This window comes from Psammomys obesus, unplaced genomic scaffold (genome assembly GCF_907164565.1).
Source record: "Psammomys obesus unplaced genomic scaffold, mPsaObe1.curated_primary_1811, whole genome shotgun sequence".
Classification (NCBI taxonomy): Eukaryota; Metazoa; Chordata; class Mammalia; order Rodentia; family Muridae; genus Psammomys; species Psammomys obesus.
The window spans coordinates 2,328,556-2,355,493 of record NW_026591450.1 but is presented as its reverse complement, the minus strand read 5'-3'; the positions used below and the strand labels follow the sequence as shown (position 1 = coordinate 2,355,493).

At 41.3% G+C, this 26,938-nt stretch overlaps 1 protein-coding gene and 1 pseudogene across 1 annotated transcript in view; one reads left to right on the top strand and one right to left on the bottom strand.

Moving 5' to 3' along the window:
* The window catches only part of L3mbtl4 (L3MBTL histone methyl-lysine binding protein 4), a 344,610-nt gene that overhangs the window by 40,508 nt on the left and 277,164 nt on the right, over positions 1–26,938 (bottom strand). The window lies entirely within an intron of this gene.
* LOC129679213 (U2 spliceosomal RNA) lies at positions 7,882–7,984 on the top strand (annotated as a pseudogene).

Below are 26,938 nucleotides of genomic sequence, written 5' to 3'. Positions count from 1 at the left end.
AGGCAGGGTTATAGAACAGTAGAATTTCTGTGTGCTGAAATTTTGGCAATACAAATCTAAACTGTGATTTGATAACTTTAGAAGGATAAATGTAATCTCCATGGTAACCACGAAGAAAATAGTTATAGAATATAACTAAAATAAATTACAAAGGAATTTAAACATTTCACAATAAAAATCAAACACAAAATATGATAATGATGAAATGAGGAATAGAAATTCTTCAAGTTATAAGCAAATAAGAAAATGACAGAAGCGCATTGTTTCCCATCAGTAATCACTTGAAATACAAGTATATTACCTACTCCATTTAAAGGACAAAAAAATAGCCAGGATCAGCAGCAGAGAACTGTAGTCCCAGCTACTGCAGACACTGACACAAGAGGATTGCAAGTTCAGGTCTAGCCTGAGAAACTCAGTGCTGACTTACTTGTGTTTTGTTTGTTTGTTTGTTTGTTTTTCAAATGTCAACCTCACACAAACTAGTCATCCAAGAGGAGGCAACCTCAATTGAGAAAATCCTCTATAAGATAGGACAGCAGACAAGCCTGTAGGGCATTTTTCATTAGTTAATTAATTTATTTATTTTACATCCCAATTGTAGCCCCCTCCTAACTCTCCTCCTAGTCTTCTCCTCACATCTCTCCTCCCGTCATTTCCCGAGGAGAAGGGGAGGTCTCCATAGGTACCAACCTACCCTGGCACAACAAGTTCCAGCAGGACTAGGCACATCCTCTCCTACTGACACCAGACAAGCAGCTCAGCTAGGAGGAAGGGATACAAAGGCAGGCAACAGAGTCAGAGACATCCCCTCCTCTCCAGTTTGTTAGGGGGTCTGCATGAAGACCAAGCTACACATCTGCTTTTTAAAATTGGGTTAATTGGTCTGTTGGTGTTTAATTTTTCTTTATATATTCTGGCTATGGGCCCTCTTAGGATGTAGAGTTGGTGAAAATCTTTTTCCATTCTGTAGGCTGCCATTTTGTACTATTGATGGTGTCCTTTGCCTTTTCAGTTTCATGAGGTCCCACTATTAATTGTTGATCCTAGTGCCTGACCTGTTGTCTCCTGTACCAATGTGTTCAAGGCTATTCCCCATTTTTTATTCTATTAGATTTAGTGTATCTGGTTTGGATCAAAGACATCAACATAGTAACTGGATATACTAAATCTAGTAGGACAATTTCTTAATTAGTGACTGAGGGGGAGGGCCCAGCCCATTGTTGGTAGTGCCATGCCTGGGCAGGTGGTCTTGGGTTCTATAAGAAAGCAGGCTGAGCAAGCCATGAAGAGCAAGCCAGTAAGCAGAATCTTTTTTTCCATGGCCTCTGCATAAGCTCATGCCTCCAGGTTCCTGCCTGGTTTGTGTTCCTGCCTTGGTCTTGGTTCTTGCCTTTGGTTCCTCAATTCCTTTCCTCCCCAAGTTGCTCATGGTCATGGTGTTTCATCCTAGCAATAGTAACTCTAACTAAGATATTGCCAGAAAAAATATTATAAATTTCAAATGTTTGCAAAAGTAAAAAGGAAGATAATATATTTTAGAAGTTTCAGTAAACAAGAATACCAAAAATTATACACATCAACACACTTAGTAAAATATCCTAAAACATAAAATACAAAACAGATAAAATTGAAAGCATAAATAAAATATTCTAATATAATATCTGGAAACTTCAGTATCTCACTTTGAGTAAAGGATTAAGGATGGGTAAGGATACAGAGGGCTTAGATACCACAAGAAAACAGTAAACTTAGCAGACATATACATAAGCTCCATCCAAAAGCAACACACACATTTTTCTCAATTATACATGAAACATTCACCAAGATAAAATATAGATTAAGCAAAAATCAAGTTTCAATAGGTTTACAAAGATAGATATAAAATATTGATCTGACCATGATTGGGCTTAATTAGAATAGAAAAACTAATATATGAAATTCGACAGTATATTATCAAATAGTCAAGAGGCCAAAGAAGAAATCACAGGGGAGATGAGAAAATACTCATGGGTGCTTAAATAAGAATGCAACCAAGTGCAGGTGATGCCAGGAGAGCTCTAGCGAAAGGGACATGAATAGCTCAGAAAGCTTATACTACAGAACACAAAATATCCTCAACCGAAGACCTGATTTTACATCTGAAGAACCCTGGGAAAAGATTAGAACAAAGTAGAAAAAGAAGATAGAAAGAAAAAATCAAAGAGAAATGAGAGAGAGAGAGAGAGAGAGAGAGAGAGAGCAAAATCTGGTTTGTCTAAAACAGTGGTTCTCTACATGTGGGTTGTGACCCCTTGGGGGTCAAGCAACCCTGTCCCTGGGGTCACAGATCAGATATCCTGCACATCAGATATTTGCATTGTGATTCATAACAGTAAGAGATTTATAGTAATTGAGAAGCAATGAAAAACAATTTTATGGTTGGTGTCACCACAACATAAGGAACTGTATTAAACGGTCATTACATTAGGATGGTTGAAATCCACTGGTCTAAAAGAAACAAACAAACAAACAAAAACAACCAACCAACCAACCAACCAACCAACCAAACAACCAAACAAACAAGATCAACAGAGTTGAGAGCCATTTAAAATAGATGGTTTTAAGTTATTAAAATTATATAGGAGGATACTAATACCAATCCTATGGTAGTAAAAGTGATTATTAGATATTTTACTACAAAAAAAAAAAAACCCAAAAACCCTGGATAACAGTTACCTGGATCTCCTCTATTTTGTCTTTATTCAATTTTTAGGTTTAAACTTATTCTTATTTTTGAGATTATAATATAATTACACCATTTCTCCTTTCTTTCCTTTTCCAAATATTTTTATATACCCTTCCTTGGTCTCTTTCAAATTTCTGGCCTCTTTCTATTAACTGCTTAGGAAAGTTTATATACACATATATGCAAATATATTCCTAAATAGAATGTATGTATAATGATACTGTATGCATGCTTTCAGGGCTCACGATTTGGCACTGAGTAGGCAACTGCTGTGCTTTTCCCCACGGAAGATGATTTCTCCCACTTCTCAACAGATAACTTTTTAGGAACGGAATCTACCAATAATAAATGTGAAGAAATAGAAAATGTTACCAGACCTTCAGTAAATACGAGTATTGAGTCAATAGTAAAAATAACTGTGACAAAACATTTCTGGACCATAATGCTTTACCATCAAAGTCTACCAAACATTTAAAAGGCTACTATCTTAATACATACATATATACATGCATGGTTATATACAGACATATGTGTATACGTATATACATATATGTATGTACATATATGTATACACACATATATCTGTACATATAACATATGTATATATAACATATATGTATGTTATATGTACAGATATATAACAACACTTAAAGAGAGAAAGGCCATGAACTTGAAAGAGATTATGAGGGGTGATATGAGATGGTTTGGAAGGAAGAAAGGGAAAACAAAAATTATAATCTTAAAAATGAAATAAATTACTTAAAACAAACATAAAAGCTATTATCAATTCTCAAACTTGTCCAACAAACTGATGGAATGAGAATAATTCTTAAGCCATAGAAAAACAAAACAGACAGGAAAAAAGAAAATATCCTGCTTGTAGATGACATGATTTCATACGTACAAAATTCTAATGGAACTCTACTGTGTCTTCTGATGCATGAATGGATATACACAAAAAGATTTTGAGAATGTAATAGACTCACTTGCTTAAAGATGAAATTCTGACAGAAACTTCAACATGGAGGAGGACATTACCCTAAGAGAAATGAACACACATAAACCAGATACAGAAGGACAAATACCTTGTGATTCTCTTTAGATGATGTACTTAGAATCATTACATACACACACACACACACACACACACACACACACATACACACACACACACAGATACATACATACATACATACATGCGTACAAACAGCGACTATCAAGGCTACAGGAAGGAGGATGGGGACTCTGTCGCCTGCTTGTGGATGACTTTCTGCTGGCTGGGATGCCTTGTGTGGCCTCATTGGAAGAGGATGTACAATCATGGATCAGGTAGTGCAGTTTGTTAAGCCAAGTCGGCAGCTTATAAAGGACTCACTCAATTCAACTGGTTAAAAGATGTGCTAGACATGATAAAAAAATAATTCCAGGAGATTACTGTGTCCACAGCAATAGAACATGCTATAATGTGGTTAGTTCTCAAGTGGCTTGGTGTGCTGGGGTGGGTTGGTATGCAGGATGGGGTCCCTTTTTTGAGGAGGAGGGGTGGGGACAAATGGAAAGATGGTGGGAGGGTGGGTCAGGAGGAGAAGAGGCATGGGACTACGATTGGGAGATAAAGTGAATAAAATAAGCAAATCTAATATTTAGAGAGAGAGAGGTGGTGGAGTACTACAAGAATACGTCAGCTACACATATGGACTCACCTTTGTCATGGCAGCATGCACAAGAACTTGCGAGCTCATGTCAGACAAAGTCCTGGCATGAAGAGAGACAAGTCCTGTCTCCAGCTAAGGATGCTGGTTACTGCTGGATGCTGGAATGCAGAGTCAGCCTTTTAAAGGTGGGGACCCTCCTGGGCTGACCAAGCTCTAGTGCAAGGCTCTAATCTAAGAGTCCAGGGGCAGCACAAGCTGTACCTGAAGGCTTTACAGAAATGTGAAAAGAGGACCCAAAGTTGGGCTAGAAGGGAAGCAGGAGTGGATATGGAAGAAGTTGGGGGAAGGGATTTAACTAAGTATGGATAAAATACATTGTACAAAATTCCCAAAGAACTAATAAAATGAGAATAAAGAAACTACCACAGCAATACAAAACTTGGCAAGGTCACTTTGAGAGAAATGTAAGTGATCCTTATCATGAAAAAAGAATATTCATATCACTCATAATATTAAAAACCTGATCATGCATTAGAAAATGGAAGTGAAAATTGTACCAAGATAGCATTTTCCAGTAATCATTTGGAAGAACCAATTTTAAATATTTGATGATATACTTTATTTTAGTATTTAAATGCATACTTTGGGAAAATTGCTATAAAAGTAACAAATGCATGTGTTTCTTTCTTATGGCATTGCGATAATTATACTAAAAGCATAGTGACATATGTCTGGGAATATTTATTATAGCACTGCTTATAACAGGAAGACTGAAAACACCCATGTGTCCACAGGGCACGTATGGCTAAATAATAATACATCACTCCATGGGCTCCACACAGGCAGGTAAAATTCCCAGAATGCATTGCTGCATGAAAGAAATTCAGGTGAGAACCATGCCCTACTCCTTTGCTTTATCAGTGTGAAGACACTCTAGAAGGTTGCCTGAGGCTACTAACAGCTCCTACAGGGAGGCGCTGTGTAGACGGGAAATGGGTGTAAGAGAGAATTCCTACTATATACTTTTACATATGTTAAATTTTCCTGCTACTAAGTTAAAAGGGCAAGAAAGAAGTGTTAAGATATTGATATGTCTTTCTTTGCCACAAGATTTTAAAGACTATTTATTCCCTGCCCCCATTACTTATTATCAGTACTGAGGATGGAACCTCAGGGCTTTGTGCAAGGAGAGAATTGCTGTGCTGTCCACTAGCCCACATGTGCTAACTTTGTCATACTTTTGCAAAAACTTTAGATAGGGTTTCACTAAGTTGCCCAAGCAGGACTTGAACTTGGGATGCTTATGAATCAGCCTCCCAAGTGGCTAGAACTGTGAGCCAGAGTGACCATGGGTTCAGAACTATCCATTAGAGCCTGGCGGGCTTACTATTTAGCACACACTTAAAGGACATCATTATCCCTTTCCCAGAATCCATCAGATGCCAGTGTTAGGACCCTATGGGTGAATTTCTGGTGTATAATGGGCTGCTGTCCAGCCTTGTACAGGCTCATTGCAGGGTCCCATAGCCACTGTGGAATCGTGCCTGCAATGGTAGCATCAAGCTCTGAAGACAGCATCTCTTATCTCTCCTTCCTGTCTTCTGGCTGTCATGTTCTTTTGTCCCTTCTTTCTCAGTTTTCCTCTAGCCTTACAAGGGTTGGTATAAATGTCCAGCTTAGGGCTGGGCATCCAGCTGTCATTTTTCCTAAGCATCTTGAGAAGCCACAAATCTCTGCATTCACCATTTTTTTTCAATTCAAAGAGAGGCTTCTCTGTTTAAGACCGAGAATACCATTTATCTATGGATATATACATTAATGCTTAGACTTCAATCTGGCACCATATCAATTTAGCTAAGAAAGAGCAAAGAGGGATCCAGAACCCATGACCTCTGCAGGCATTTCTTTTTTATTATTATTACTGAGTTTGCAGCGCTAGGCATGTATTACCTCCAAATTCAATCCCAGAAAGTTGGTTACTCCCATAACAGTAATGCCATTACTGTACCATCGGCCACATCTTGCCTGGCAGGTGGCCCTGTAGTTTGTAGTTCACAGGATTCACAGCTGAGGAACACTGCTCTGGTTTCATCTCCTCTAGTAACATACCCCCTTCTGGCACTATGAAAGCCATATAGTAGGAAAGAAGCTTCCACCTCGGCCCCTGCTTTATATCTTGCAACCAAGGTTGGGGAGCAGAAACATAAGGGGTGAATATTTTCTCCCGTTCAAAGGTTGTCGTTTACCTGAATCATAATTTCCTTTGCTGTTCAGAAACCTTTTGACTTCAAGTCCCTTTTTACAATTGTTGGCCTCATTTTTAACTGTACTTTACTTGGGGTTTCTAAAGCCTCCACCTCCCCTCCAATCCCCCAACTCATGTAGGAAAGAAAAGAGGTTAGAAGGGAAAGGAAATGTAGATCTCTCTACATTTCTGTAGTTCTGGCTGGTTGGGGTTGTCAGGTTCTTTGGGACAATACCAATCTTAGTCATCAGGATATACAGCAGTTCTAGCAACAGCAAATGGCAAATGGCAGCAGCAGAACGAGCAGCCTTATTTCTCCTTAGTCTGTCTCTTGAAACCCTCCTTCTTTCCCTCTCTGGGCTCTCATAATTATATTCTCCCAGGGTCCTCAGAATTCCACTAACTCCAGCTTGCAAAGATCACATACCTCTCCAAGACTGCATGAGGCAATTATAAGCTGTGGACAAACTAAAAGCAGCCCCATATCCCACACTTGGGATTATGACAACACACAATTTGCATAGCATAACTGGAACCAAAACTTGTACTAGAATTTCCTGAGCTGTTTGGCATCCTCTTTAGATAGTTCTTACCTATTCCTATATCTTACAGTGTATGTTTCAGTTTCAGGATTTATAACTTAATAATGCCTCTCAAGACCTCATAGAAACAAGAACAAACCTAATCACAAACTGGCATATAGAGGAAAATAATGAAAATCAAAAAAGAAATCAATAAAATAAAAACTAACAACAAAATAAAAGAAAGAGTTGGATATTGGAAAAAATAAGCAAAATTTATAATCATTAGCTGAACTAACCAAAAATGAAAGAAAGAAAGAAAGAAAGAAAGAAAGAAAGAAAGAAAGAAAGAAAGAAAGAACAGAAAGAAAGAAAACCCAAATTAATGAGTTCATAGACAAAGAGGAATCATCATGACAGAGGATCATAAGCACATACTTTAAATAATCAGCCAAAATTCTGGGCAGATGTTCTCTATGACCCAACCACTGCTGAGCAGCTACCAAAAGCTGATAGTTGGGTGGGAGAGATTATCCCTTTGTGAGGATGTGTCTACAAATAGTATTCCCATGCTCCAATAGATGACCCACATTGATGCATATCTAGGCAGTACTAATAGGAATTAGTGTGTTATTAAAATAATGAAAAAAGGGAAAGAAAGTTGCAATGGGGTGTTGAATGCAACATGAGGGTTATTAACAGGAGAAATGGGTAGTATACAGTACATATTTCATCACTTCTCTGCCTTTTAGATAAGATCAAGTGTAGTATATGTTCCTCCCAGTTTAACAGTTTAAAATTGTCATATTTTATTGAATGCATGTATGAAATTTCTAATAATTATTAACCAGAAAACTTAAAAAAAGTGGGACAAGTTCTTAAATGTATATTACTTACCAGACTTAAGCCAAGAGTAATTTTTTAAAAAGTTCATGAGATTCATCACTAGCAGTGAGACTAAAGCAACAGCTGAAAACCTACCAACCAAAAAAAGCCCAGGTCCAGATGGATTCACCACAGAATTTTACCAGACCTTTAGCGAAGAACTAAAACCAATGTTTCTCAAGTTATTCCAGAAAACAGAAAAGAAAAGAATGTTTCCAAATTCTTTTTATAAGGCAGTGTTATGCTGATTGCTAAACCATGTAAAGACACAACCAAAAAAGAGAATTATAGAGCAATCTTACTGGTGAACATAGATGCAAAACTTCTCAATAAATACTTGCAAACTGCATTTAAGAATACACCATGATCAAGTTGACTTCATTCCAGAGATGCAGAGATGGTTTAACACACATACACCAATATACATGATCCATGGTACAAATGGACTGAAGGATACAAAGCACATGAACATCTCAGTGGATGCAGGAAAAGACTTTGAAAATTCCACCATCCCTGCTTGATAAAAGCCCTAGAAAATCTAAGGATACAGTGAACACACTTCAACACATAGAGGCTACACACAACAAACCCACAGCCAATATCATGCTAGACAAAAATAATTCAAAGTATGCCCACTAAAATGATGAGTTCTACAACCATGTCCACTATCTCCATTACCTTACAATATAGTGCTTGAAGTCTTAGCTAGAACAATAAAACAAGCGAAGGAACCAGAAGACCACAAATAGGAAAGGAAAGATTATGCTTATTTTCACATGAAATTACTCCATTCATGAGACCCTAAAGACTCCAACAGACAAATCCTACAGCTGATGAACACTTCTAGTGAAATTACAGGTTACAAAAGTAACGTTCAAAATTAGTAGCCTTCCTATATACCAATGATAAACATAGAGACAAGAAAACCAGGGAAACAGTCCTATTCACAATAGCTCCCAAATAAGCCTAGCCAATGAAGTAAAAGACTTGTAAAAGAGAAGCTGTAAAACATTTAAGAGAGAAATAGAGGGAGATACTAGAATATAGAAAGACATCCCGTGGATGGGCAAAACCAATACCATCCTATAAAAGCAGTCTACCGAGTCAACACAATCTCAGCCAAAACTGTAACTTCATTCTCCACAGAAATTGAAAAAAAAAAAAAAACCCAAATTCATGTAAAGCACAAAAGCTCCCTTATAGCCAAAGAAATCTTGAACAGTAAGAATACGATGAGAGTCAGTACCATACCTGAGTTCAAGATATAGCACAGAGCCATAGTAACGGGAACAGAATGGTGCTGGTACTTAACAGAGACGGAGATCAGTGCGATAGAGTACAGGAGCCAAATATTAGTCCATGCAACTACAGCTGTCTAATTATTTTATAAAGATCCCAAAAATGTACACTGGAGGCAAAGCAGCTTCCTCAACAGATGATGCTGGAGATGTTCGCATGCAGAAGAAAGAAACCAGCAAAGGGCAGCTCCGCATTGTGCTTAGTTCTTGTACAGCCACGGAGGACATCTATGGCCACTCATCTGCACCAGTCTGGAGTAATAGTCCTGGTCAGGAATGTGGAGAGATAAACAAAAGACCTCAGAAGAGATGAGCTGTGTGGTTAGTAAAGTCAGGAGCCTGCTGAGTGGCCTGGCAGGTCAAAGAGCAAAAAGACAGAAGGCAGGACCCAGAGACCTCCAGCAACTGTAAAGTAAGGACCAGGCCTGTGCAAAGAAAGCAAGGCCTGTACACACAGTTTGTGCATTAGTAGGATATGCCTTGGAGGAGAAGAGGAAGAACTGGGTAAAAATGTGGCAGTCAGAGCCAGGGAGAGAGCTTCCCAGGAGCCTCTGAATTTCCTGTGTCTGCCAAGACTCTCTAACTCACTACATTATGCAAGTACACACATGGGTCATGGTCTCAGAGACGTTCAGATGCAAAAACCCTTAACACAATCTTCATCTCTGCTCTTTATATCTATGAGAGTTCTACGCTGTCTGCTCTTAACAGAGAGTAAGAACAGAGCTCTCTCCTCTTACACGAGTGAACTTGGAGCTGAATAATTACTGTTCATCTAGTGTCTTGATGAATTCATTATTTATAATTACAAGCAAACAAATGCAGTTTTTGCCTTGTACCACAGTTTTTATTTATGTCTCTGGCAAACTCAAGTTGATATTCTCTAAACTTGTCACAGTTTTCAGGACACTGATATTCTGACTCATTGTTCAACAAGGCCCAAGGTTCAAGTAACACTGTTGGTTAGTCTGTCTGAGCCAGGATCTCACTGTGTAGCCCAACTGGCCTTGAAATGGCTTCCCTCTTTCTGCTTTTGAGTACAGAGATTACAGGCATGTGCCACCAGGCCTGACAAAACCTCCCCTCTCTCTTTCTTCTTAAGACAGGCATTAAAATTTAAAAGCCAGAGTATGGGATAAGAAGTGCTAATGAAAATGTCACCAAGTGAGAGTTTAAATTTTAACATGCTGGCGACTAGTAAAGTCCAGGCTCTGTGTGAAGGGCCAAGCAGTTCAGATATGACAGGTTCCGTGCCTTTGAAATGTCCTCCAAGCATCACATAAAAAAAAAAAAAAAAACAACCTGTGAATCATTTTGACCAGAGATGACTCAAATTATTAAAAAAAGAAAGAAAGAAAGGAAAACTCAAACCTGAGCAAGGCCAGCTGGACAGCAGCACTGTGAGGCAGGAGCTGGGAGTCTGCAGCCAGTTGCTCTGTTGGGTCAGCTCTGGGCCGATCTTTTGTCAGACAGATCTGGTTTCAATCTGTGTTTCTTCAGTTTTTTATCAGTGCTGGCCTAGATTTCCAAAGTTGAGTGGAAATGGAAATATTCTTTCTCTCCCTTTAACCCATCTGTCTCCTTTTATTTACATAATATAACATCTTTCCCCCTGAAGAATTCTGTTCTTGAAGAAGGCAAAAATGAAAGTAGAATAAATGGAAAAATTCCTCCTAGAACCGTGAAACAGAATCTTCCGGTCAGATCAGCAATCAGCTAGGCCTCGCCACCACCACCAACTTCCAAGTGAATGAAGCTACAAGGTACTAAGACCAGAATCAAATTGCCTTTGTCAAGTGACTCACAGAGTCCCACCCCTTCCCCCAAGACAGAACAAGGGGATATTTCTGCTAACCTGCTAATAGTGGCTCCTGATTCTAAAGCAAGGAAACTAGCCTGGATAATAACTGCAAATGCCAGCAAGGAGAGGGTTTACCATCGCATTGAGTCTGTTGTTACTGTGGTCATCAGAATAAATCATCAGCTTACAGCATCTCATTGAGGTAATGGAAAAGCACATTATCACGAAGAAATGATGTCTAGAGAAGACTTAATTGCCACGATATGTGTTTTTAATGGCTGGAAACACAGACAATCAGAAGTGCCTCATGCCAGTTCTCATGTTCTTTCAGCCACAAGAGCACATTTAAAAATATCTTAAAAATTAAGAACAAGAGATGAAAGTAGCTTATCCTTCCACCTCAATGTAATTATAGTATTTTCTAGGAAAAAGGGACATGTGTGAGCCAGGTGTAACTGCACTCTGTCCACCCTGTGACTTCATCCTTAGTTACTCATCTATGACATCATCATCAATAGACATTTAGCTGCTGTTTCAATCTATTCAAAATGTTCCCAGGCCCACGTTCTGTCACCACCATTTGTTCCTAGGAAAGTGACAATACACGGACACCCCTGGGCCATCTCCTCTCATGTCCTCGGCGCTTAGTATGGGTCACGCCAGTCCAATGGAAACTTTAGGATCAGAACCGATATTAGCCCAGAGCCAGAATCACATCCTACAGACAGAACAAACAGAACTTTGGGAAGTAGAACAATCACTCCTTGCTGAAAAAAATCGCCTGGGGGATTTTCTTAATCTAACTCATAGTCAAGTTTGCTTTAGGCCAGAGAGTTTGTATGTGTGTTTGTCCTGAAACATATTAAAAGGAAGCTTCACTTAAAGTTGGTGGACGGCGATGGCCTGGGTGGCATCCAACGCTGGTGCAGCGTGGCAGTGCGGTGTATCTAACATCCTTGACTGAGGCCCAGACGAGGGAAAAGCCAAACACATGCTACCAAGCACACAAATTACTACAGAGCAGGAGGTGAAGAACAGCACCCCAAGGGTCTTCTTCAAGGGATGCAACTGTACAGGGAAACTGAAGGTTATGCCTTTGCCGATGAAATAAATGCAAGGAAGAACACAAAAATAAAACTCTCTGGAAATGGGCAAATTGTCACAAATGTGATGACGTTTGCAACTTTCAGTTCTCTGATGTGAAGAGGTTCTGAATGTATACACAGGCTGGGTTTGTCCGAGAGACTCCTACAGTGTTGTCAGCCATTGCTCTTCTCCTTGGTGGACCCCAAAAGGTGGAAGACACCATGTACTTCAGAAGCAGGGCCCAGAGACCCATGGGTCAGAACTTACTTGAAAGCCTCCTCCCTGTGGACTCGCTTTCATGGTATCAGAATGAGCCATGCAAGCTTCCAAAGGAGGGGAGCAGCCAACAGTCCCCAGAGCAATGACATCTATGAACCAGCATGGCACAATAACCCTAGCATTACATTAGTGACACACATACCTGGGTAGTAACCAACAGTTTTCCAGTTAGATTTAAGAGCCATCCAACTATAGAAAACTAGCCAATTAACCAAAGCTAATGAAGCCATGGATCTTGAATGAGAACTTGCAACTGCCACTTTAAGAAACCAGGATCATCCCTACTACATTCTAAATGGTTGTCCTTATACTACAGGTAAATATAATCTTCTGCCCTCATCAAGGAAACTTGTCTCTGTATCAGGCAGAGAGCATTACAGGAAACCACAACCAATCAAAATGCAGAGTTGTGGAGCCAAGCCCCAATGGATACATCTAGAAAACACCCCCGCCCTAAGGTCCAGGGAACATTGTGGAAGAGAAGGCAAAGAGAATGTAAGAGCCAGGAGATCACGGAGTTTGCTGTGAGAGGGTTTCTCTTAGGAATGTCAGAAGCTACACCAACAAAGTCTCAGCAACGTGAGTGCTGAGACAGACTCCGAAGAAGGACAAAAATAGACATGTTAACATAAAGGGGGGAAGCCCAGAAAACCTCAAGCTTATGAGGAGTGCTGAGAGTGGGAGAAATAGTCCTCCCCAGGGAGAGTGCACATTAACTGATTATCCAATACCGAATAATTGACCCTGAAAACTTAGATACAAGTAACATTATACAGACAGAGCAGATTATATTTAGGAGTATCTAAATATAATGCATATACATGTACATATGTGCATGCAATGACAATGAAAAGAGAGGCCATCAATTTAAAAGAGAGCAAAGAGGGGCATGAAGGAGGGCTCAGAGGGAGGAAAGGAAAGGGGAAAATGGGAAAATGATATAAATACATTATAATCTTAAAAATTAAAGAAGAAAGTATATACAGGTATCTCATTTCAATGCTTTCTTGTTAGCTTTTTGTTTCTATAATATATCTGAGGTTAGTTAATTATTTTAAAGGGGTTTGATTTGATCATAGTTTTTAGCTGGAAGCTCAGGTAGCATGGCAAAGGTTCTGACAAGTTTCCTTGGATTATATCACATTGTGTTGGGGTGTGTATGTATCTCCCTCTGTGTTCTCTCTTCTCATCAATAAGTATGCCGGATTCCATGCCGGGGCTCTACTCCAGTGATCTATCTCGTCACTTCCCAAAGACCCCATTTCTGAAGCTGGTAGTTGGACCATTGACATAAGACTGTGGGGATTATCCTCAAACAGGAGGTCTGCAGTAGAGCATGCTCAACCCATCAGTTTTGCTCGGAGTTACTGGGAAGAAGTGCTTTCTTTTGCCTTTGGTTACAGGCATGGAGGTGCAGTAGTTTCTCGGTGGACTGGCACTAAAAACCACATCATCCTCTTGTCTGACTGTGTGTGGAGATATGCCGTTTCTCATGAGTCTCTGTCCTAAGACCATGATACTCCTAGGTCTTAAGGCGAGCTTATCACTCTTGTTCTTGTCCTGATACACTCTTCTGGAACTTTCTAGCCTGTTTTCTTCTCCTTTCTTGCTTCTCTACAGCAACTAGTGCTGTCCAGTTCTGGTGCAGGCTTTCACAAGGCTCATTTGTAACCCTTCCCTGTTATACCGCCTGTGGTCACACCTGTGTGTGACCAAAGACTCAATGCTGAGGCCGAGAGAAGCATCCTAGTCTAGACTGACTTCCAGTAAGGATCCAGATGCAAGCTTTTGCAGCAGGGTCTGACCACCAGCGCCACGGGGCAGCTCTTTGAGGCTGGAGGATCACGGTGCCAGGCGCTCACTCCTGTCTTGGGCCACCCTCTTCTCCGCCAGCTTCCTGCACTGCCTTGCTCCTCTCCCTACTTTGCAAGGTGGGATGCCGGCCTTGCACCATCCCAGAATGGAAAATATGGGAGTCTCTAAGGAACTACTGCCCTCTTCCCTTGTCCATGCAGCTTTGATTGCGCTCTTACGCTGATCCTTAGTGTTCTGAGAAGCATACATGCAGATACTCAGGATCTCGTCCTACCTTTCAGTCTGCTTATTTCTTTGGCATGTCAGGCCATCCTGCTTTATCAACACTACAAAGTGTCCTCAGCTATCCTTAAAAAGGAAAGATCCATTGTCATGGGCCCTGTGGTGCCTCCCAGACCTGTCCTCTGGGGTTCTTTTTACACATCTCTAATTTTACATAACGTTCTATGGTTTCAGTTGATTTGTCCCTCTCACTGAGACTGATACAACCCTCAGCTTTGCCTGAGAACTAGACAATCAAGTATTTGCCAGATGACTGACCAAGTAAAAGTGATTGATGTGCTATTTGTCCTTTCTCGTTATATGCTTTAATGCCCCTGCTACTGTCTCGCAGGGCTCTCCTGGTAGAAGGACAGTTGCTTAGTTTTCTAGTAACCAGCTATCCACAGAGTTTAAAACCCTGGCCAAAGATTTCATTATTCTGAGCCTAAATTTTCCTCTCTGGAAAACTTCAATACTTCTTGCTCATTCCGCCCAATATGGGGTTGTTAGTATGTTAACACTGATTTTTAAAGTTTCTGTTTATAAATAACAGCACAAATGCAATGCATTTTAAAAAATAAATGCCCCTGTGGTGAGTCTATGTCAACTTTTACAGTTTCACATATGATTGATGCATTCTGTAGACTTTTCCTTCTTTTTTAAGGAAGACTAGATTACAAACAAGCTATCATTTCTAAAGAGATGATCTATGCACCCATCTATCTAATACTCCACTCATTCTATTCATCCTCCTGTGCACTCATCCTTCTTGTAGATTGTTGACAAACAATTATGATACAACAAAGTGGGTCTGAAAAGGAGGAGCAGAAACTGTTTCAGTGGGAGAGAAAAGGACTCTGTTCTCCAGTCATCACAGATGGCTGCTTTGGAAGTCCATACTGGGGTCTAACTGAATTATTGGGAGTAAATCAGACTTGTGTGAATATATTTTGCCAGCAGGGAGGGTAGAGGTAGGCGGTGGCAGCAGCATAAACAGAGAACTAAATAGAACTTAAGGCAGGAAAAGGGACTCAGGCGCTGGAAGATAGGGGCAGTGAAGGAGAAATTAGAAGAAAGAGATGAGGAAGAATTTTGTTAAGAGAACTTGACTCCACTCTAAGGACAAGACGGAGACTTTGAAGAGCTATTGTGGAAATAAGACATGATTACATTTGACATTCAAAATGCCACTGTGGCTTTTGGCTTTGTGAGAACAAAGGGTATGAAAATAAAGAAGGACAGGACTGGCCCTCATGGTGATTGGGTTAGACTTGATGGTATTTATTAAGGGACTCAGATCAAATGGGGAGACCCAGATGGACTGAAGAATCAAGAGTTAGAGTCAATAGATCTCCTTCTGCAGATAGAATGATGTTGATAGGATAGCCATTGCTGTTACTGTGGTTGCTGGCTGCAGTTAGAATAAGGAGATTCCCTTCATTGACAAAAAAACCAGAGCAAAGAGAAGGTCTGCGGTGGGAGTATCATACCCCAGAGGGACTCTATCAAGAAAGGACGTAAGGTCTGAAGGCTGGAAGAGCTTCCAAGCAACTCAACTTGAAGTGAAACAGTCCAGGGCTAACGATGTGGGAGGGAAGTCAGGTCAGGAAAGTGTGGTGCCTGTACCTCTGTCAGGAGGAGACAGCAGGATGGCCAGTGCACCAAATGCACCATGCATGGCTGGGTCAGACTTGTGGAAATCGATCTTCTGTGTCCCATGAGTAAAGGGACATGAGCATCCTCAATGCCTCCCCGTACATGGTGTCTTCTGGAGGATTTTGTTTACCACACCAGCTAGAAATGACCAATTTCTAAAACGTGTATTGTTGCCTTGGACTCTGCACTTGGTTCTGAGAACTTGAAAGGACATAAATTATGATAATAATTCCCCCCTTAGTCAGAGCCCAAAGCAGTCTTTGAAGGCTTGTACTTGTGCATAGTGCTATATGTTTCCTTATGTAAACTTCTTATTAAATTAGGCATAATAAGATATTATCAGTAAATGATAACTTAATAGAACAATAAAATGGGCCACTACTAGGTAAAGTCAGAATTTCCTGAACTTAAGGCACTATACGACAACCAAGACGGCAATTAGCAGGTGGCTACCAAGGCTGCCGTGGTTCTGCTGGTCAAAGTAACCCCTGGCGTGGTGAAGCTGGGCAGTATGCCATTTTTCTCACGCTGCTCACAAAGAACACAATTTTAAATCCATGCATTATTTATTTCTGGCATTTTCCACTTAAGAACTTCTGAACATAGTTGACCCCAGGTAGCTGAAGCCACTGAAGGTAAAGGAATGGAAAAGAGGAGAGTATAGTATGGTACTGAGAAGAAAGAACACGTATAAATTAATCAGGTCTTAGAGCTCTCTCCCCACTGTGTTCTGTGACCATCCCAGAAGACAAGCACCTGGCTGAGGCATTCGAGGCTGGCCCATTCGGCAAGATGGGATATAGCTTAGAACAGAATATGGGGGTCTCCAGGAAGTGCAATTCCTGCATTCAGAGATATGCAAGTGATACAAATGGCTTAACTCTAGGATAGTAAATAAACCGTGTCCCAGAGAAGAGGAAGGCCTGTTAGAGTGCTGCATGGGATGGCAGGAGCCATGATCAATGAGTGGATATACCTCCTACTGAAATGGTACCACTGTTGCAATCAGGTCTTTTTATCTAAAGGAAGATAAAAAATGTCCGGGTCAGATGCCAGAGGCCTTGAAGAATGGCAAGTTTGGGATTCTTCCTTCAGACACTGATGCCAAATACTAATGTCTGGTCCATTCCTAACTGTGTAGCTACAGTTCAAATTTCTTTTAGGCCATTTCAGGTAGGGGCCATGTCTTTTTATCCTCTGACTGTTCCTTAGGGACTAGTTTGGTGACTTTAACTCAAGTTGTTGTTTGTTTGTTTTAAGGATATATCAGAGGCCCGGGAAAGGCAGGGTCAGAGCACATTCAACAAGAATCAACCAGCTAAGTTCACTGGGTTTCATCAGGAAACCCAGTGGGGTGTGGTCTTGAGGACTCTTCTTTCTCCTGACATAAACTGCCACTGTTTATGTCGCCACCTGTGAACTCAGCATCTTGTCCTTTCTACCATCCAACAACAACAACAAATCTACTAAAACTTAGTTAATCAGGAAGAAAAAGAGGTAGCCAGAAGAAACGATGGCCATGATACAGTTCTGAGGCGCAAGGTGCTCTGAGGAGAATTAGCGAGAGGCAGTCTCAATAGGAGTGTCAAGTGCGCATTATTTATGATGACCACATAGAACAGGGGAGTCCCTGAACTCAGACAGGAGTTTTACTTCTGCTTAGTCTGACAAGGCTACAACCAGGAGGGTGGACAGCTAAGCAGAGGGAAGGGGCTATGTAAAAGTGGCAGGGACATGCTGTGAGCATCAGGCTGGAGATAGTCTGCGAAGGTAGAGAGGCACAGGGCAAAGGGTGTGGCAAAGGTCCCCTCCCTCATCCTCCCACCCCAGCTCTAGTGTCTGGGAACAAGGCCTGCAGCCCTGCTGGGGTAAGTGGGTGTTCAGTAGGATCCTAGAGAGAAAGAGAGAGAGAGAGAGAGAGAGAGAGAGAGAGAGAGAGAGAGAAGAAAGCAATCAACGGCATTTAAGGTTACCAGCAGAGGATTACATCTTCTCAGAAAAATATTGCAAAATCTAGAATAGAAAGAAACACACAAAAATGGATTTAGAATCAGCTTAAATAAAGATGGACAGCCTCGGCTTGCGGGCCGCCAGAACCATGTCTCAGGAGGCATCAGCGTGAGGACGCCACCCTGCAGCACCCTTAGATAAAAGGAGAACAGTCTCCTCTTAACGCTGGCACTGAGTCATAGAGCAGCAGCTGTGGAATTTTATTTACTGTTCTAGAATTTACACTGTAATTTTAAATTATAAATACATGTTATGTCACCAAACACTAGTGTCTGCCTGGCACATTTTCTGAATTGTACCAGGCAGTGAATTAAGGGCAGGGACATGAAAACTGAAGACAGTGTGTGTACTGGCCCTGAGAACTGCCAGGTTATGTGAGAGGCCAGGCCTGGAGGCCAGCCCACCACACCAGTACACGGAGTGTGGGCTGGTGGGATGAAAGAAAGGGACAATTAATTCTGTGCCCTGGAAATGGAATAGACTGGAAACATAGACAATGGATGCATGCAGAGCGCACTGGAGTTAGAGTGCCCTGTCTCAACTCCAGAAGATCCCACTGAATTAGACTCTCCGGGAACAGGCCTCTCTAGATGACCAAAGTTTTTCTTCAGTGCATCAAGGTTTAAGGTGAAGTGTGCAAAAGGAACGTTTATTCTTCTGTTTGATTGTTGTCTCGGAGGATTATTGCCTCCTGCTAAGGTTTAAGTTTAGTCCTGGAAGCTTCTAACCCCTATACAATCTAGCCTAAGCATAGAATGTTTTCAGCTTATGAGACTTTCTGCTTAATAAGCTCACCCTTTCTTGTTTTTACTGAGTTCTTGGCTGGCTGTTCATCTCAGCTGTTCTGGCACACAAACTCCTCTCCCAGCTGATTTATTCAATCTGGCCAGGAATTGCTGTGCTTGGCCTCACACTAACTCAAGAAACCTGCTCTAATCTGGCTCCTTTTCTTTTCTTTTTTCTTTTCTTTTCTTTTCTTTTCTTTTCTTTTCTTTTCTTTTCTTTTCTCTTCTCTTCTCTTCTTTTCTTTTCTCTTCTTTTCTTTTCTTTTCATGTTCCTTGTTGCACTGTGATTTTACTTCTTTTTTTTATTAATTACATTTTATTCACTTTGTATCCCCCCTGTGGTTCCCTTCCTCCTCTTATCCCAATCCCTCCCTTCCTCCTCTGCATGCATGCCCCTCCCCAAATCCACTGATAGGGGAGGTCTTCTTTTCCTTCCTTCTGATCCTAGTCAATTAGGTTTCATCATGAGTGGCTGCATTGTCTTTTTGTGGCCTGGTAATGCTGCTCCCCACTCAGGGGGAGGTAATTATAGAGCAGGTCAATCAGGCTCCTTTTCATTCTCTGGCTTGTTCAGTCTTCATTTGAGTTCTTTCTCTGCAGCCTGTCTCTCTATTACCGTCCTGGTAAAACTGCCTCCTCTCTCTCTCTCATTGCTCCTTAAGTAGTTTCCCTTTCCTGTCTCTTCTCTTCAGAGTCGGTATCCTCTTTTGACAAGTCTCTCTCTGATTCATCACTGTTTCTGCCACTCAATTAGACATCACTTACAAACGTGGGTACTTCTACGAACTATTTTTAACGTCATTGTTAGGGATTAAAGGCAAGTACCACCACACCTGGATGGAAGCTTTTCTTTATCTGAAACTCAGATCTGCTTCCCTCTCTCTCCTGGGATTAAAGGCATGTTTGTATTCCAGATGGAATCCACAGCCCTAGAAGGTCTTTGGATGTGATCTCTTGCCAGCACAGCCATGTTCTGAATGAAATTCCTCTACAGTGAAGTACAAGAGATGTTTAGGATTTTAGAAGCTGGATGAAGGGAAGTGGAGGCCATGTGAGATGCTGATGTGTCTGACAGCTGGAGTAGAGTCCTGGATCAGGAGAGGAGACCTGAAACCGAGGTTTGCAGGAGGAGGAGCCTGACTTGAACTATACTAATCACTTATAAAATTACAAACGTATGTATTAGTCTGAGTCTACCCCCAGAGTGCCATAATGATGGTGCCTTGGTGGGGCTGGAAAGTCCTGAGCTCTGACGTCAGTGTTGTAGGTGCACACGGCTGAGTACTATCCACTGTACAGGCTGGACTCATGGACACAGTGAAGCCCCACACCAAGGCCCCAGTGCTGAACACAGCTCTGCATTCAAGTGTTGGCCGTCAGTCCTGACTACTAATGACTTCTGTGGCCCCAACTGAGATGCTTCACACGCACACGCAATGGGAGCTGTTGTATGTGTCGAATGGGAAAAAGCTAGCCATTTCCTTCTCGCCCAGAACTCCAAGGGCTCATGGGAATTGGTTCTATAAAAAACCGCCTTCACACAGCTGAACAGGAGCATGGGTTCTCAGATAACTGGATAAATGTTTGGGGAATGTCAAACCAATTATATGCCTGTGCAGTGTGCTCAGCAAGACTTTAGATTTGGAAGAAAACCGGAGAACACACTGTTTGACTAGCCCAATATTAAAAAGACAGAAATGAGAATTCTAGCAAAGTTGCCTGGCGGTAAGCTGTTCATTAATGGTAATGTTGTCATAGGCACCTGGACTGACTGAAATCAACCTGTTGACATTCTAAAAGAGATGTGAAAGTACCTGACACAAATCTGTGCTATCATCTCTTAGAATTAAAGAATTCAGATATTTGGTATCACCAACTCCATAAAGATTAGATTTACAGGACATATCGTTCACCAGGATATTAAAAATAATGCATCGATATTACTGTTATATTTTGATCAGGGTTATAATAAAGAATTTTCAAAAGTATTTCTGCCATGTAGTAGATAGCCACATATGGGTATTTTTTATTATTTTTAATCTAACTTCCCTAAGTGTCCAAGTGTGGTAAAGTTGAGGCACAGGGAAGAAGTTTATTATGTCAGATTATATAGACTCTAAATTGTAGAAGACTCGAGATACTCCATAAAGTAGTAAACTTCTAATGCGCAAAGCAACAGAGTAAATGATTCCCTCAGGTTAGACATGAAGAGACTTCCTATTGTGAATTTCCTCCATGTGATTTTTAATCATTTATTACAGTTTAATAGCGACAAGGGATCAATTATCTATTAGACTATAGTTTGGGGACTTGCTTGTCTTTATTCAGACTGCAGTTGTAATTTTATAATAGATTCTATTTCTCTCATTCATCTTCGGATACAATCAAGAATGTGCAAAGGACTTCAAACTCACACAAGGGATAAAGTATCTATTGTCTTTTGAAAACCTACAAGGCACTGTGCTTTCTATACATGCCACTTAAATTACTCTTAAGAATCCTCCCTACAGGTTTGTGAAGTGTGATTCTTTATATTTTTATAGAATAGAAAATTAGTGTACAGAGAAGTCAGGTTAAGTATCCAAGAAGAAAAGCTGATTAGCAACAGAGCTCTGCCCAAAGCTGCCTCTTGGTTGGCTCCATTTACTACTTCCTCCTCCTCCGTCCCTCCTCCTCTCAGGAATTTCATCCATGAGTACTGAAATTAATATAGTTTCCACTCCTCCCTCCCTTCACTGCTAGGACTCCCCTTGTGTCACTTAAATCCATCTCAAATTCATGACTTCTCTATAATTATTGCCATTGCACACAGATTTAGCTATCACATATACATCTACACATATATCTGCACAATCTCCTGGGGCCATTTGTTGTTGTTCTTACATACATGTGTTTAGGGCTGAGCACTTGAAACTGGAGAGCCTTTCAGTTCTCCAGGATCTCCCCTGGGGAAAAACTAATTCTCCCTCTCCCAGCACCCACTTATTGCCTGTATCTATTCACCTAGAGATGGAGCTTGAGAAATCTTCCCCATCCTCATTGGCATATTGACTGGTGTGGTCATAACGAAGGGTGGTTTTAGGCTCATCAATCTCAGATTGTTGAGATTTGATTCATGCAACACTCCTGTCACATCTAGAGGACGCCAACTTTTAAAGTCCTCCTCAGGCCTTCCATAGTTAGCCACTGTCTGTTCTGTACTATTTTGAATTTTGTATATATTTCTCTACTACACTTATGAAGAATAATTATCTTTCATTCATATGAGTACATAAGAGCATATATATATATATATATATATATATATATATATATATATATATATATCTTCTTATGCATCTGTATTCTCAGGGAGCACAATTTAGTCAGTTGAAGTTTCTTCTATGCCCATAATGGGCACCGCAGCTAGAGGTTTGAACAAGCTAGACATGATTCCTGCCACCATAAAGCATTGGATTCTATGAAGAATGGAGAAGTAAAATGCAATTAAAACAACGCATACAAAGGTTAAGGTTGGACGAGCAGGTTTTGAGTTTAAAGAACAGATGTCCACACTGTAATGTACAAGAGGAAAGCGAGGAAGTGGTGGCAGCACACTGAAGGGAAAGCGACCTCTACGCTGAGGATAAAGGTTGATTCTGAGTCAGCCAAACATCTAGTGGAAGCGAGAAGAAAAGAAGAACATACCGCAAATAAAAAAGCTGAAAACGGAAGGGGCAGGAGATAAATGGGAAGGAGGGCATTCAATATGAGGCTGGAAACAGTACGATGAAGTTCTCTGAAAGTTCATTCTTTAAGCATCTAGGCAGGTCATGACGGGAACTAAAAAGCTGAGTGGCAAAGATGCCACTTGAAAGAGGAACGAAATTTACGGATGGTAACCAAAAAGGACAATGTCACTCTGTAATCAAAGTGAGAGTCTGGGTGCCTGCAATATGCCATGGCAGCACGGAAGGACGGAGAGGAGATCTGGAAGGTAGACTAGGTTTGCTTTCTCACCAGCTCCAAAAGGTTAGGGAAGATTCAAGGTGGCCCCAGACTTCTGGCTTAGGCGGCTGAGTAAAGTGTGAGTCCAGTTTCTGGTTCAGGCTTAGGTGAGTTCAGTTTAGATGACCATATGGCTGAGGTGCATAAGCGCGTTAACCAGATGAAATCCTGGATGGCAATTAAGATGGAACTTGGAAGTCATCAAAAAACCAGGGTTGCCAGACTAAAGGGCTCCACGAGATAGTATTCAAAAGCAACGGAGAAAGAGGAGGTAGAGGTGGAATCAAAGAAAAGAGAAGTGGCCAGAGGGAGGGCCACTGTGGAGAAATTGCCTAGGACCCATGGGGAAGATTTCCTGAGGGTAGAAGGAATGTCACAGACCATATCAGCTTCCAGGAAATCAGAGTCCTGAGAAGGCTCACCAGGGGTACTGGCCTACCAGCCCAAAGAATTGAAGCTGAAGCTTATTAGTGAGAAAGGCATGTCTGTAGCCTAAGCCTCCTCATCTAGAATCCGAGCCTGACCTTTTTTTTCCAGTTTATTTTCATGTAGCTGAGGCTAATGAGGCTAGCAGCCATACCTGCAGGGTAGAGCCAAGGTTGCTGCCAATCCAGGAAGGAACAACAGAGACAGGAATTCAAGGAGCCAAAGCACTTAGACTGTGAGTCATCAGCTCAGAGATGTTTTGTGCTCTGCTGAAAAACACGGTGCAGCGTGCTTCTGCTACCCCTGACAGGAGCTGCTAGCTGATGGGGAGGGGTGGGTTGGGGTTAGAGGTGAGGGGGGGTGCCTTTGATGGCACTCTGCGTGGCATTGCTCAGACTGTCTGAGCAGTGGACAAGGGGAGAACACTGATCTCCACAGTGGCTCCCAAACGGTCCTCTGTAGACAAAAGCGGAGAAGGCAAAGTCATCTCATGCATGCCACCACCTTGCCTCTCAGTCCCCTTTGTCATCTCTTCCTCCTCTCCAGTCTGTTTCCCTTCTTGGATCTCCTTCCTCTAGCAGTGTGTCCTATTTATCACCTTTCTCTTCCTATGCAACCCTCTCAGCCCCCACTCCACCAGCCAGGAGCCAGCTCAGACAGAGATTCTGTCTGAGCTGTTTTCTCTCTGCTCTGTCCTCTCTTCTTCCTCTTCACACTGCCTCCTTTCCATCTCCTTCTGCCCTGTTCCCTTTCCTTCCCATGACAGACACACACACCCTTTTCTCTCTTTCTCTCTCCCTCCCTCCCTCCTTCCCTTCCCCCTCTTCCTCTCACTGGGGATCAAATCCAGGGACTTATGCGCAGCAAGCAAGTGCCCACCACTTTATTATGGAGCCACACCCTGGCCACCACTCTCCTTTCAAATCTCCAGCACCCATCTAGATGCCAGGTGGGGATTGCAAAACATTTTGGCAATGACATCTAAAGTTCAGCTTTCCCCAAACTGCATCATCCTTACCATCAAATTGACTTTCTCCCACAGTGTATTTTCCACCTTTGGCTGCTCATATCAACCAACACTTGGCTACCGGAGTCCCTAGATCATGCGTGGCTACTCTTTCCTTACTTCCACAATAAACTGGTTGAGTCAAACTCTTCCTCTGCAGAATCTGAGGGACCACAACACACTCCTAGTCCCTCTGTCCCACAGACCTTCCTACCTCTGCTCCTCTGCCCTCCTTTCCCATTGTATCTTACCAACTGCTTTCCAACTGCCTTTTTTTTTTTCTCAAAAACAAATTTGATCATATATCTTCTGGCCACATTGATAACATTTCCATATTTTGCTACTGCCAACATATTATACTCAATGCTCTAATTCAACACTGCTCAAAACAGCTTTAAGTACTACTCTCTGGAATCCTGCTGTACTGTTGTGAATGGGACAAGTCCCTCATAGGCCCAGACGTTGGAACACTTAGTCCCTAGTGGTGGTAGTGTTTAGGGGAAGTTGTAGGGGACATGCAGCCTTTCTGGAGCAAGTATATCACTGAGAGGAGGCTTTAGGAGTTCACGGCCTCACTCCACTTCTGTTTCATGGTTTCACTTGGAATGGTGATCTTTCAGCTTCTTGTTCCCAAAGGTTGCTGCTTCCACTGCTATTACATACTCCTCCTTTGTAGCCATAAGCCAAAATAAACTCTTTCTTCTGTAAATTGCTTTCTGTCATAGTGTTTTGTCACAGTAACAGAAAAATAACTAATGAGGTCAGTATCTACCCATGTGTATGGGCAAGGCACTTCACTCCCAGCTTTGTATGAATTATCATACCTAATACCAACAATGTGCGTTTTTCTCTTTTAAATATTATTAAAATGCTAGTTTTTTTCACATGTATGTTTTTGTCTCCCCACGCTTTCCATGTCTGAGCACCACTATGACTATGTCTTACCGTAGCATTCTTTCCATACTTACAATCAAGTAAAGGGTGGAGTTCCATCCTTGAAAAGTGAACAAGCATTTAGACAGCACATCCTTCCCAGTGGAACCTGGGTGACAGCTATCAAACACTGCACTATGGAAAGGACAGCCAGAAATCAGCTGCTAGAAAAAAAAAAGTAACACAGAATATTTCAAACTGCCTAAACCATTTTTTTAAAAGAGACTTCCTCTAATGCCAGAGATCTTGCACAGGCTCCTGGTGGGTCATCAGGAAGCAATTCTTCACACACTTGATGAACTTATCTTCCACTTTGGGAGGAGACTCCCCCTCTCCTTTATACGTGCTTGCAGTTTTGCCTTAATGTTTTCTGCAGAACTGGCTTCTTTTGGTGTTTAAGATTTTTTTTCTGTTTTTTTTTTTTTTTTTAAAGATTATTGACATCTTGATCTTAGTGTGGATTTTAGCCTTTTTCATTCTGGCTTTATTTTTGTGCATTTTTGCCTGGTATATTGTTTAGATTTATTCCCTGGAGCTTTTCTTCCATTTCCTCACCATCAAAAACATCATCTTCTTTATCAACATCTTTATTTTCTCCGTCACCTTCACCTCTTGATAATCATCTTCATGACCAATCATGTTCATCATCATCTTCATTATGGTCATCACCTACTTTTTTCTGTGCAATGTTGTTGCCATTTCCAGTTGCATATCACATTACAAACATCCTTAAGAGTTTTACATCTTCCTCATCTTTAATGTTTTTGAGTCTGCATCTTCCTTTACAGATACCAATAATATGCACAGGCTCTGAGCTGCGTTTCAACCTTCAGACCACATGTGGTGGTATCATTTCAAAGAGCCCAAGGGAAACTCTTGGTTATACAGATATTTTCAAAGTTGCAAGTGTTGCTTTACAAGCAGACTAGTGCTTTTGGAATCTGTGCCATTGCCTCTGCCTCAGTGACATGTAATTTGTCTTTTGCACCAGACCCCTAATCTGATCATTAATGATAACTAGTACTCATTTTCATCATGATCCATGTTAAAATGATAATCTTAGTTGGCACCTCACGTTTGAGCACACCAGTGAGAGTGAAGTCAGGTGGAGAAAACTGACTACAGCTCCTCCGAACATCTGATGTTTTGCAAAAGTTAAATTACAGAGGTTAAGCCATTTGGCTCAGTGTCAACTAGGAATATAAGAACCACGTATCAAATACAGAGATTATACATCTTAAAAGGTTTTTTTTGTTGTTGTTTTTTTTTTCACTTTGCCTCTGTAGGCCTTATATCTGAACACATTCTTGAAATCTGTGTCCTAGGGATGAGGCATTGGTACCACTGATCTTGTGTGTTTTAACTGCAGGCTTCATGATCAAGCTACTTGGAGGAATTCTTGCTAGCTTCCAGATCTTGAACAAATCTCTTAAGACCCTTCAGCTTCGGGCTACTCACTGGATGCTGTGAAAAATGTTAAGAGTATACTTCCAAAGTCTTTAGGATGGTGTGCGGGCAGGTGAGGTCATTTCCTAGGCTCTAGTTTCTGTTCATTTCCTC